Consider the following 11,266-nt stretch of genomic DNA (forward strand, 5'->3'; position numbering starts at 1 on the left):
AGGAGTGCTGCCACTGTGCCCGTCTTAAAGATAAAGTGGAGAGGAGCACCGCTGCAGCTGCCACCACTGCCTCCAGTCTCGATGTGGTGAGCCCCAAGGAGTTCCTTCAGGCCCAGGAGGAAGGTGCCTAACTCTCCTGGGTGTGTGGTTGGCTTCAGGTGGGGCAAAAACCAGACTGGACAAATGTGATGCCATACAGTCCCACCCCTAAGGCAGCTTGTACAGCCTTCAGACGCATGACGAACTGCTGTACTGTGTGTGGGAGGAACCAGTGCCCAGGAAGTGTGTGTGACTGTTGGCAGTGCTGCCCAGTTTAAGATGGTGCTGAGTGTGGTACATGGCACAGCTGGTGTGGGGCACTTGTGTATTTATTCAATTGTTTGTTTTTTTGTTTGTATGTTGTGTTTTTAGGGAAACCAAGACTGAAGTTGCCATTCACTGCATGGTTGGTATATCTCGAAGAAAAAGAAGAGGATCTTTTCAGAATTTGGTGAAAAAACCTAAATCACAATGACTTCACAATGTTTTATGTTACGCTTTATTTGTTGTGTTTACCTTTCCTTAAAATGCATGACAAATACAAAGATATTGAAACTGAAGTCTTGGGCCTGAAATTTTCTCTATTAAGATGCCGAAGCACAAAAGAGGAGGTCTTACAGGGGAAGTGATGAAGATCACAGTCAACAAAGGTGCCAGTGCCTCTGTGCCTCTGATATATGCCCTCAGTCTGAGATACCCAAGACAACTGAGGCATACCTGTAAAGTTTTTCCTTCAGAGTTGCTCCGTGACCTGGATGGACTGAAAGCTAGTCCAAAAGTAGCACAGACTTTTTCCTAAATGATGTGAGAAGTACAGAAGTACTGTGAAATGTCAGGATTTTATAGTGAATTTGTCAAAATTCATCATAATTAAAACCAGCAATGTTCAGAGAGAAAGTTGCTGAGTTTATTTTGTACTATGCAGGTACCTTTATTTTTTCTGTGTGAAAAAACCTAAGGCAGCAATTTGCTTGGACATTTTTAAATGCAACACAAACAAATGTAAAGTTATACCAAATTAATGTATTAGGTAGGTCCTACTTGATTTTTATAATATTCACTAAAATCAAATTAGTGGAAATTAATTTATTTGTGTTAGAAGAAAACAATAAAATTGATATTAGGCAGGTTTAAATTATTTTAGCTTTCTAATGTTAAAGATTTTCATATTGATAGTATGTAATTTTATGCATGTAATAGTAAGTATTAATAGTAGGTGATCTAGTGCACTTAGTCTAGTTAATTCTAGTTGATACAGCTTTAAAAGAATGCAAGCAAATTGTTACCTTTATTTTTAAGTAAATATTATTATATTCATTTTAGAGTATATATGTATCTTTATGTAATTTCCTTTTTCTTTTTATCCTGTTTATTATTGATGCTCATTTTGTTCTATATAAAACCTAATTTTTCTCTGTGCTGCCTACAAACAGGAGTCCTGGATCTATTCCACATGTGCTCTCAAGCACGATCTCGCCACAGTCTTTCTGTGTTGTGAAGGTTGAACACCAAAGCCATGGCCATCTGCGTGTTCCTCTTCAGGACGAAGAAGTATCCAGCGTCCACCCTAATGGCCAAACTAGCACTGGCTGACCTGCTCCTCATGTATGTGGATGATAGTGTGGCTCATCACTGTACCGCTCTACCTGTATCAACACTCTTAAAGCACAACCACCTGCCATGACATCACTTGCCAAAACCAAATACACTTCTTTGTTGAATACACTGATCAGGCATAACATTATGAGCACCTCCTTGTTTCTACTCCTAACCCTAACCCTAATGTCCTGTGACCGCTGATGAAGGACCAGAGGATGGTCAACACAAACTGTGCAGCAGCAGATGAGCTATCGTCTCTGACTTTACATCTACAAGGGGGACTGACAAGGTAGGAGTGTCTAATAGAGTGGACAGTGAGTGGACACAGTGTTTAAAACTCCAGCAGCACTGCTGCGTCTGATCCACTCGCACCAGCACAACACACACTAACACACCACCACCACGTCAGTGTTTAACCTATCTTCTTATTGGCAAGATCCACTGATGCATAGTAGGTGGCAGTGATGTCCATATAGTGCAGTGTCAGCCTTTCACTGGAACTGCACCATATTAGGGTCTAAATTGTATTATGCTTGTTCCTTGTATGAAGTGTCATAGCAGAGATCTACATACAGAAACATTCATTTCTCCATGCTGTGGAGGTGCATTTTTAAGAGAAAGAGAAAAGGGGAAGTGAACGGTAGTCTGGATTAGAACTGGATTATTTTACTCAGATTTTCATTCTGAAGCCTAAAAAAGTGACACATACCGTGTCATATTAAAGCCAGGCTGAAGGGAAAGAGGTGATTCAGAAAGTGCAGCAGTTTTTATTAAAGTCTCAGTTTGACAGACAGGTTTATTCATTTTCCTGTAAACTCTCAGCTCTGGAGTGCTGGACTTTGGTCAGTTTGTTTAGATGAGGTGAGAAAGTGTGTGGCTACTTTAAATACGTCTTGAATGGCAGTTTGTATAAAGATGTAGATGATAAATGATGTACTTCATGATTGTTTTGGTGATCATGGTATTTAGTCAGACATAACACATGAATCTTCAACCTGCTCCACTCAAAAAAGTGAAATATTAAAATACATTATGATATGCCCTTTTTAGATTATAATATATATATATTGACAATATTGAACTTTGTTGCACTGGACTTGGAAAGTTTTGGTAACCTTTTATATAAATGTGTGTATTATGTAAAGATGTCAGTTCTGTTTGAAGCTTTTTTGCCTTTTAATAAACTGTAGTGAAAGTTTACTGAGAAATAAAATCTATTTCATTTTAAATGTATTCAATTTGGTCAGATTTGATTTATTCTAATATGTATTGTTAATGATAAAGTATTTGTAAACAATCTGACATGAGGAGTGCATGTGGGAGGAAAAATGTTAATATCTAAGATCATCATTTTCATATCTTGTATATCAGAGTGTTTATTTTGTGTTTTTTGCAGTCGCGCTTCTTATTATGGTATAATTCTATTTATTGGAACTGATTCACTGCTATCAACCAAATTTGTCTAGTTGTCTGCAGCTAACTAGTTAGTAAATCTGACAAGCAAGGCTGAATATAACAGCACTTTAGAGCTATTTTTATGGACAAGATTACACTAAAAAGATTTACAGTTTATGAATCTGCTTCATTATTTTTACAGTGTTATATTAATTCATGTTGTATATTTTATTATGCTCAAATTTACACAATGTCAGGTTCACTGTTTTTGTGAGGCATGTGTATCCTACTGTGGAAAGCATAAAGAAAGGACAAAGGAACAATGGGGTAGGAATAGAGATAAGGAAAAGAAAGATAAAGATATAATAGAGCCCACTACAGTGTTACTGTACTGGGTAGAGAGGGGGTGGGGTTTATACAGAAATATTCTTAGATTTGTCACATTTTCCTGATTAAATAAATAAATAAGTGAGAATGCATGTAGAAGTGCATCTTTACATCTGCAAGCTGCAAAAAAAGTGCTAAATAGACTTTCAGTGGATAGAAATTTGGTGGATATTTCACTGTGATTCACAAATTAAATTTGGTTCAGTAATAATTGTTGAAGGTCACTTGAATGAGGAGAGCAGCCTGTTTGAGTCAGATGCCACTGATGACTGAACTTCAGCCAATGATGAACAACTCAAGTAAAAACCTAAAGAGTGGATATGAAGTGCTTAGCTAATCAGCATTGATGCAAAGTTTCCAAAGCCAAAAACCACTGAAGGAAGGTAATGAACCATAATTTCCCAACTAGAAAATGTGATATTTCCACAAATCACATCTCTGTGTGTATATGAATGCAGCACAGATACATACAGTGTTAAGACAAAAAAAATTGTTCAGCGTTTATAAATATGCACGAAACCATCTCATTGATCTTGTCGATATGGGCTCATCAACATCCCTGCTATGACTTGTCATGCTCACACACACCTAGAGAGGCACATCAAGTTACTAGATGGTGACCAATGTCCAGCTCAGGTCAGACACTAGTGGCAGCCCAGTGAGCATGAGTGGCACCCTCGCCAGCATCAACAACATGGTAGAAATCAGGGAAAGCAGAGGGCGGCTGAGAGAAGTGCTGTTGTTGCTGTTACTGTTCCTGGCAGTGCTGGACTTGCTGTGGTGACCTGAGGAATCCTGCCGTGCTCAGAAGGAGTCGCAGTGGCAAGGATGCAGCCTTAAGTGAGGCGCTTGTGCTGGCTGGGTGCCTCATGCCTCCAGGGACTTGGCTCAGGCAGTGTTCGCTCACCAGGATAGCTGACCTTTGAGCAGTGGGCTATGTGGCGGCTGCCAATTTGCTCTGAATGGTCACCTCTGGCTCTGTATGCACCTTTGCTGCTGGAGTAAATAAAGAGCACTTCTTGTAGCTGAAATTATGGCCTCCTCCATTTCTCCTTTTTCACTATTATGCTACAATATTTTATTCATGTGGGAATGATGTACATATGACTTATTTCAGTGTGATACAATTGCATGAAAAAGTGTGAAATCAAATCATGCTTTGTTGATTTTCTAAGTGAAAATGGGTAAAAACATCCTCTACAGAGAGAACACTTCAATATGACATTTTCCTCCAAATTTTAAATGAAAGCTTCAGCGCAAGTTCTGCCAGGAAGACTCCAATGCTACGTCACTCATTACTCTGACCAATCACAAGCTTCCACCTGTCTTTAAAATGACTCGACTTACACACCTGCTTTGCTGCTTTCAGATGCTGACGTTTAATCGTTCCCCTCCTATATCCCCGCCACCACCAGTTGGTCCCCGCTCGGTTGCCCAGGGGGTATGCTCCGCCCCCTGCCGTCCCTGTACGGCAGGATCTGCGAAGCTCTACACGTCAAAGTACCTGGGCTGATGACGGGGCCCGCGCCAAGGACTTTAACTTACAAACTTTTGTTATCTATGGAATTGTTAAATACTATTAGATTAAACTATCTCCCTTCCTTCTCGTTCGTTTCTGGAGTCTTTCTGGTAGAAATATAGTTATGTAATCTTCCATCACTGGAATTTGGTGCAAAGGTGCAGGAGGGATGGTTTGGTTGGGCTTTCCCAATACCTGACACATATGACAAGATTTACAGTCCTTTACTACAACAGCTTTCAGTCCAGGCCAAAAGAAATGTTGTAATATACGCTTATAGGTTTTTGTGAATCCAAGATGTACAGCTAGGCAATAATCATCAACTAAGCTTAAAACTTGTTGTCGACACAATTTAGGAACAACAATTTGACAGACAACATTACTCTCTGAATCAGCAGGAGGAGAAGGGGTGCATTTACACAGCAGCATACGCCATAGACTTTTCACAAGTAGAAGACTTTTCTACACCCATTTGTTTACATCTAGCCAAAGAAGGATCTGCTTGTTGGGCCTTGATAAGATATAAAATCTTGAGAAGCTATACAGTCTACATACAAAGCTTTTGCATCCAAAATTTGAATAGATTGAGCTACAGGAATATCACAACATACAAGTTCTGACTTGAATTCCCTGGAGGGCAGTTTCAGCAGCTATAAATGTGCCATCTAAGTTCAACTCACTACCTTTACGTGCCTGAGCACGCATCACCACACATGCAGAAAAACAGAGGAAAACTTCTGACCCAGAAGTCCAGCAGTTACTCTAGGCTCACTAATGACTTCAGGGATGGGAGTTACCCTTCCACCTGCTAAATATTTACCCAATAATGTCACACCAGCAACAGGCAGATGAGACCAAATTCCAACCTTAACTTCTCCAGAAACCAAATCAGACTCCAAATATATAGAGCACAATGGAACAGAGACAGGACTGAGATCGATTCCCTGAATTAGTGCATCATAACCACAGAACGTGTTGTCTGACAAACTAAGAACACTAAGAACACTGCAGAATAAATGGTGTAAAACCTACATGGAAACATTCATCAGTTAAAACACTGGGGCGGCTCGCTAACGAAGCAGACTGTATTAACGTTACACTTTTATGCTACACTTCTTCTGAAGTACATGGCAATCTGCAATGAGATGCCCAGGTTAATAACATTAAAAACACTCACACTTTCCCTAAAACACAGAGGTGTACTTTTACGGTTGTACTTATTCTCCAAGGCCGGATCAAGTTTTAGGTTCTCATTGTGAGCCAATAAGGAAATACACTTTTATGAGTCAAGACAAACTCATCAGCAGCAACAGCAGCATCAGCAAGACTAGAGAACTGCTCATTTAAATGTACAACAAGCTTTTCGGGCAAACAACTCTTAAAATGGGTGGGCGGGTTTCAAATCAGCGAGAGACGAAGAGAGAGAGAGACAGAGAGAGAGAGAGGAGAGAGAGAGAGAGAGAGAGAGAGAGAGGGAGAGAGAGAGAGAGAGAGGGAAGTAACACTCCCTCCCCCATAAAAAAGAGGTGCTACACTGGCAGAAATTAGCATTTTTGCAATGAAAACAAAAAATTCAGAGTCAGTATTTTGTCTTAGTTGTTAGTCATGTGTCATATTTTTATAATTTCAGTAGGCTAGTCTGTGCTGCCAAACTGAACTCTTAAAATACATTTATGCTGTGTTTGTTTTACTATCTGTGTGCTCTGTACTCACATAATTAGTATATCAAGTTATATGTTATAGTCCCAGTATATAACTGATATGTTTTTGCTGAAATCTTCTTTTGCTCCTGCAATACTAAAGTATGTACTTTTGGTATTTCACTAGGGTGTACTGAAATACATGCTTTGCACACACAAACAACACACACACGCACACACACACACACACAATACATATATATATATATATATATATATATATAGAGAGAGAGAGAGATGACCGTTTATTTTATACTTTGTAATCTGTAATTCAAGATGGTTATGATGGTCAAATGGTTCAAGTCTATAAATACTACACTTAATGTATTAACAGTAATGCAATTAGTATATTAACAACACAAATAACATTTCTTAAAAACTTGTAGATAATACACTTAATGTATTTATGTAATACTCATGTTTTTTAAGAGTGCCTCTCCATTTTCCCTAAACTTTTTTGATTTTTGCACACATTTGTCTAAGAAACATTTGTCTTAAAATAACAAAGGTTAAAAAGACAAAAGTACACAGTTTCTTGACTAGGAAAGCTCCTCTGGTGTCCAAACATCATTGGGGGTGGAATTATGCCTTGACAAATGTTAATGCGTGTTCAGTGTCTATAAATATCTTTGGCACGGTTGGTCCTGGTGCTGTGCTGGTCGGTCATGCTGTAGTCCATGTTTCAATATGTGTCTATTTCCACAAAGGACAGTGCTGCAAAATCCGCATGACTGCCAGGCCACTAGAAGGAGAGAATAAAGAGAAAAAGAAATAAAACTGCAGGTATGCAAATAAGTAATGAAATCATAAACACAGGATGGAAAAGACTTAGTAAGAAGTGAATTCACTCTAGAAATGTTCACACTACAGGATGTTGTCTCCTATAATGCACACAGGAGCCAAGTGTTTAAGGAGCTTCATCACACTGCTGATACTTAGCAGCACCTAAAACTGATGTTTTAAAACTGAAAACGCAGCAACGTGAGTTAGAGACGTGGCTCTGACCACACTTCATATATATAGTCACCATTACCGTGTGAAATTTATTTACATTTGACTAAATGTTGGCATCATTCATGATTATGATCATAATGATGCTACATTTTGTGCTTTTTTCTGAGTCCAGTGTGTTTTTATTGTGTTGCACACACAACTAAATTTGATGCAAAGCTAAAACATTTCCAGTAGGACCTGCTGATTGTGAGTGACACTTATTGAGCCAGCACAAATGCACTGAAATTCCTCAGAGAATATAAAGATTATTATTGTGATGAGCTGGATCAAGTGTGTTGAGAGTAGGGAAAACACTAAATTGGCAGGGCAGGTGGTTCTCCACAACCCAGGACCCAGGAGTTCATCCAGTCGTGTTATCAAAATAGTCATTAATGTACATTTAAGAAGGAGTGCACTGTAGTATGAGTATGCATAAAAATGATTCTGAAAAAATATTTCACTGTACAGTATTTGTAAATGTATTAAATATATACTGGGGCTACATAACTTTATATACTAATAATGTGAGTAAAGAGCACACAGGTGCTATTACAGACATACTGCACAGTTTAAATGTATTTTTAGAGTTCAGTTTGGCAGCACTTAAATTATATCTTAAGAGTGGCAAAAATAACACAAAAAGTATACCTAGTATACATAAAGCATGACTTAAATATATATGAAGCAGCCTGGCGTCCTTTTGACATGACAAGATGTTTTTTTCTTTTCACTGTTAGATCTACATTTGGTATAAAAGTTGTTTTATACAGTTAACATCAAATTAGCACAAGGAAAATCGTTTTTAAGCTGTTTTGAAGTGTACTTGCATTTTATATTTATTTTATATAGGACATTACATTTACCACCAATAATATCATACAGATGTTATACAATATAATACAGAATATTTCATTGCAAGCATTGTTCGCAAGCAAACTACATTGAAGTATAGATTTAACGCATATTGTTTAAAAATACCTTGATAAAGAACAGTTTTACCTTTAAATGAGCACAGTTCATTGTAAGCATAATGTGATGATGCACCTTTAAAAAAAATGTCTTTTTCAAGGGTATTTCATTAAAGCTCATATTCAAAACCAAAATTCTTTTACTGAAAGTATAGTTCCAGCATAAAAGCAGTTTATTTTAAGCATAACTTGAAGCACTGTCTCAAAACAAAATTAGCATATGTTTCTTTGAAGCGTACCTCATTAAAGTACATTAACACTTCTAAGTGTTTCTAAGTAGTAACACAAGCCCCCAGGATACACTTTGCAAAAGTATAGTTTTATCGTAAATTAAGCACAATACATAATTTATTACTCAAGTGAAGTATAATTTTTCTACGTGTACTAAAATATAAATTTAGTAGGTAAAAAGTTGTGTATATAGTAAAAAAGTAATAGTTGGAACATCTTGTTTATAGTTTAAATAGACTAATATCATATTAAATTATATGGCTTTTTCACAAGGGATTCCATGTTACATTAACAAAAGGCTGAAGGGAAACAGGGAAGTTAATGTTTCACCTCGCCAGACAGGTTCATTCACTTTATCATAGTCTCATCTCCAGTAATAATTCATTTTATTGTAATTCATTTTATTTTTGGAGAACATTATTTTTATTCAGACATAACACAGGCCTAATGCATGCATGCTCAGACTGCTCCACACAAAAATGTTAAAGGCAGTTTTCCCTTTCCTGGAGTGTGTTATGTAGCTTTTTGTGCATGTTAACAGTCTTGAAACGTTCCTCAGCTGCCTGAAACGCCTTGTTGGAATTCCAGCCCTTTTCTCTGTTACAAGGTGATGTCATCTCATAACACAGGCCTTACTGCCTGCCTACCTGCAAGCTTGGCAGGCCATCAGAAAAAGCACCGCAACTACTGGAGGCCCACTTGTTCGGTTTTGTAGCCATGTTGAGATGACGCTGATCTGACTTTCAGGATCGGACTCTGGCTCAAATTGATGGAGCAGAACCAACGCCATTGTAAGAACAGCCACAGCGGTGTTTACAGCTGCTCAGGAAATAAGAGCCAGTCTTTTATCGTTGTGCTCAAATTTCACTGCCTACGCTGAATGCACTCCACTCCCCACTGAACAGCGAGAACCAGCCAGTCACAGAGACAGACAATTGCATGTTATTATGCTCCTTAAAGGCAGGATGAGCAGGATTTGTCGGTTGCTGTTTAAACACACCATTCAAAGTTGGCTGAGAAAGAGCAGCGGTGGTTGAGCTAGAGAGTGAATGAAGAGAGGCATCAGCAGTAACCAGAACAAGGCAATGATTTAAAAAAATAAAACACAATTTTCTGATTGTTTTCTGATTGTTATGTTGCAACACCTCTTCCCGATCATGCGGGAAGGTTTCTGTGTGAATGCTGTCAGCTGCTGTGGCCTCCCTCTGCTCTGCGTGTCTGCAGACTGCAAGACAGGTGGTGGAACTGCTCTGGCAGTTGACCAATCACAACAGAGTCCTGAGAGGGCTTAAGGACATGGGCAGTCTAACTGAGCGACTGCATCTGAAATGGCATACCTAAGCAGTATGTACTAAAATTGAACCAATGCGTACAAACCTCCTTAAAAAGAGTAGGTGGGAACGTAGAGCTGCAGCTGTGTCTGAACCACAGCAAAGAGCACCTGCTCTCCATCAGCATTACTACTTAACAGTTAGACTATAAAATATGATTTGCCCATATGGCCCATATGACACATACAAATTGATGTGCAGAGTCATATGCATTCTCATTTATTGTTTTTTCTGAAGCATTTATGTTCATTTACTTATAAATAAGTATCAGTGTTTAAAAAAATGCTATTTTTGGCGAGTTGGCTTTAATAGTACAGTGTCACGAAACATGACATATGAACTGACTATAAGTTAGAAGGAGGCATACAATGGTACATATCCTAGACATGTTTGTCATCTTTTACACACAAAACTTTTTCCTGTTAATCCCACTTTATCATTTCAGTACAGTTTTAAGTGCTCCCCAGTGTTTTTCAGTGATTGCTGACCTTTTTCCACTGGTTCATTTTCACTTCTAATTTCTAGCTTGTGTGTTCACCATAACTTTGCATCTACACACACTCACACATTCTCTCCTCCATATCTCTCACTAGCTGCCAAAAATCAACGTCTGCTCTTCTCTCTGTCCTAACTGAGGGTAGTGAAGCTTCAGCATCACCATACGGCGTACCACTTCCAGCAAGCTAGAAGCAGATCCAAATCCAAATCCTTCTACAAACTTTACAAACACAGTACAAGGAAAAACATGGTACAAATAACATTTCCACTGACATTTTGCTTGTAATCTTAACAAAAACACAATCTACTTCATATTTTAGTCTGATGTTGTCCCATTTTATATGACTGGGAAAACCTTTCCTCTCCAGTTAACATAGCACAGGGTAAGCTCTGTAAGCGTACAATCATTTCAATCATCTGTGAGTGTTGGAGCTGAGGGCTCACCACTATAACATGTTGGCCATTAATACCATAGCTTTTGAATTCAAAGTACACTTTGGCTCTCAATCCTCAGGGTTTTACTGTGGTGAACAAGGCCTCACTTGCTGCTCTCCTACCACCACCATTTTACAACTTATGAGAAGTTCACTGACATATTGGTAGCAA

Source organism: Colossoma macropomum, unplaced genomic scaffold (assembly GCF_904425465.1).
Source record: "Colossoma macropomum unplaced genomic scaffold, Colossoma_macropomum, whole genome shotgun sequence".
NCBI lineage: Eukaryota > Metazoa > Chordata > Actinopteri > Characiformes > Serrasalmidae > Colossoma > Colossoma macropomum.